The following is a 3,376-nucleotide window of genomic DNA, read 5'->3' as shown; positions in this document are numbered from 1 at the left end:
GAAATTCTATATGCAAAACTTAAATGATTCACCTTCCTCGTGGATTGTCTAAACCCTTTCCTCGCTCATGCCTCACATCGGGCCTTACTGTTTGGACCACGCCTTACTATTTGGTTGGGAGTTCAACAAATGAGGACTGACAAATAAGAAATTGCATATAGGATAAAAGAAATGTGAATACAGGAATAGATCAGATAGATGCTAATGCAATTACCAATCACTTGGCTCTGATACCAAATGGGGGAACTAATACCAATCAGAGATAGATTAAAGATTAGAAGATAAATTAGGCGGTAAAACCGTCAATAGAATTAAGATTGCGGAAGAAGAATAAATATAAAGAGCCTAACAATTCAATATATTGAATCATGAAGAAATGAGGCTGATTGAAACGGAATATCCATGGACGGCAGATAATGACATAAATGCATAAAATTAAATTGAACATAGGTGATATATCCATGAAAATAATGAATTAAAATTAATGATGCTGATAAGTTATGGAAATAAGTTTTTATTAAAACTTACTGAAGTTTACAAACTGTTTTTGCCTAATGGCAAATGAATGACATAAACAACATGGAGCTCGCAGGCATCCTTGATAATATAACTTATAAGTGTTTGATTTTTCTACTGAATGTTTTCTTCTGTTCTTTCGAATACGCAGAAGATTTTCTTCGACTAAAAGTCCCTTTCTTCTGAAAATAAACTCTCCTTTTATCCTCCTGAGAGGAATGATTGAGGCTGAGTAAATTGAGCCGGGATTCCCGCTTGCATGTGCTGCTAGCTGTTAAAGGCTGGCAAAATGATGAAGTTTTACTATGGATTCACGATCTGCTTTTCAGAAAAGTTGGATGAACAGTAATTTGTATGTTGCTACTGTTGATGAATAGTGACTTGTCAGGAATCTAAAATGATGACTGCTACTGCTGATGATGCTTTTCAGGATACGATTTGGATAGTCCGACCATTTGACCGGATGTTGGGACGAGGATTCCGATGGTTCTGAATCTGTGTCTGAGTCTTCTCTTTTGTGGAGCATTGCTGCTTCAGCCATTAGCTGTTGAGCTAAGTCAAGGAGTTGGGAAGATTTTGAGGATTTCTCTTTTTTCTTTGAACTGGGGAATTTGGAAGACTTAGGTTTTCCTTTAAGAGAGGATGAATGACTAATGTCTAATAGTGATTGAATTTGTTCCTGGGTTTTTGGAAGTTCAGGAAATTGCTAGTTTTCTGGCAAAGCCTATGTTGAAGGTGTAGAAATGGGCAGGGTTGGAATAAGAGGAAATTCTGATTTTACTAAATCTATGATTTTTTTTATGGTTGAATTTGTCCTACCATTTTACCCACCGGGTTCTGTAAATACCACCACAGTCTGCTTCAAAATTCCTTAAATATATTTATGTATTGAATTGAGTTTTTTAGGGTAATTTAGGTAATAAATTTATGTTTAAAGAGATATTGATAGTTTAATTAAAAGTAATATGGGTGTAGATAGTAAGTTGGGTGTAAAAAGAGGTTATATGAGTTCAAATAAAAAATTTCTTTTGTACTTTAGCATTTTGGTGCATATATTAGTTAATTTTGATTAAAAATTTGATTGGTTTTTGCTACTTTGGTGTTGGATTTGGGAATTGGATGATGATCATAATTTTGGTTGAAATTTTTTATGTTGGTTGAAGTTTTGAAGCAAATAGCATGAATATTTTGTGAGTAAGTTATGATCGAAAATGATTTGCACATTTAAAAATATAAAAGGCAGCCACATTTTTACAATTTTGCTCAGCTTGATTGAAATTATTTTTATTGTAATATTATAGACGATCACTAGAATTTTAAAGTTGTGCTCAACTTGCTTTTATACCCCCAAAAGCAAATTGTCAGAAATCAGCCACCAACATATAAATTGTGCTCTCTTCCACCGTACAACTGCCCACTTAGTGGAAAGCCTTTGTTAGAAGTGAAACACCAAAAAGGGTTGTATTTGCACTTACTTCTTTGAGCACAAAAAACTATATATGCCTTATGACAAAAAAGCATGCCCATAAAGGACACACATAATATTTTAGTTGCTAAACTGTTGGTATTGTTATAAGGACACCTATATTGGTGTCCTTTAGCCTCATAGGGCACAAATAACTTCTTGTGCACATTCCTCATATTTTTATAGTGCTTTTGGTAATTACCACTTGTATATGTAACTAGTTGAACAGATATCGTTACTCCATGACATGCATTTGCATAGCCTCCTTACTGTCTCATGCGGTGGTTATTGATAATATGTAGCTCGACAGCCCCAATAGGTAAATACATTTCAACTTAAGTTTTGTCTCAAAGCAATTTTCATTCAGTACAAAGAATGTTCCTTCTTGTACTTGGTCTTGGTGAATATGTGAACATATTAAAATAAACAGACTCAATTGTTTTAGGAGAATACGTATTCTTCCATTTGTAAATAACATATCTCGAATAAAATCAACCGGAATTGATCAGTTTATTAATCTTTATTTAAAGATCAACCTTACAAAAAATCATTCGAATTGAAGATTATTTAATCATTCAACTGTATCCAATAAATAGATGGTTCATTATGAATATATGACTTTGTACCTAAACACTCGATTTCTTCTATACATATTTGAATGACTAAATGATCTTCGATTTAAATAATTTTTCATAGAGATGATCTTCAAATGGATATTATAAGAAAATTTAATGATTCCGATTATAAAATTTGTACGGTAATACGTTGCAAGGAGGGATTGAGTTAATTCCCAAAAACGGAATGCAAGTTTATCCATATTGTTTTATATGCACCCTTATATTATATACATGATTAGACACCTTGGAAGATTATTAACCTAGCTTTTGCAATTTATAGAGAGAGAGTAAGCAATGTTGAATTAATTAGTCATACCATTGACTTACTAATAGGTTAAACCCATATGGCCAAGACATGAAATATTATATAATTTGGTAGTTCAAGATGAATATACGTATGTGGCAATTACAGAGTAAACTATTAATACCATGGGAAATAAAATTATTAAATATATTATATCTTTGTAGTCACGGCATGTTTGCCTCCTAAGTCCTAACAAGACAATGTACCTCGATCAACATCTACCAAGTTATGTAATACAACCAAGTTAATGACCATAAAAAGATTATTTTTAATCAGACGTAAATAGTAGTAGCATACTAGGTGGCATATTGTAGCAAGGACGCAGAGTACGCATAGCCTTAATTTTGTATTGCTTGGGAGTATACCGTTATATATACTTGGAATTAATTAAGGTACTAATCACAACCAAAAAAGAAAACTGAAGTAGCTAGTAATCCTAAATTCAAGATGAAGAGATTACTTTGCTATATGCTA

The sequence above is a fragment of the Pyrus communis genome, chromosome 11, assembly GCF_963583255.1.
Source record: "Pyrus communis chromosome 11, drPyrComm1.1, whole genome shotgun sequence".
NCBI lineage: Eukaryota > Viridiplantae > Streptophyta > Magnoliopsida > Rosales > Rosaceae > Pyrus > Pyrus communis.
Note: the sequence above shows the minus strand (reverse complement) of the source record.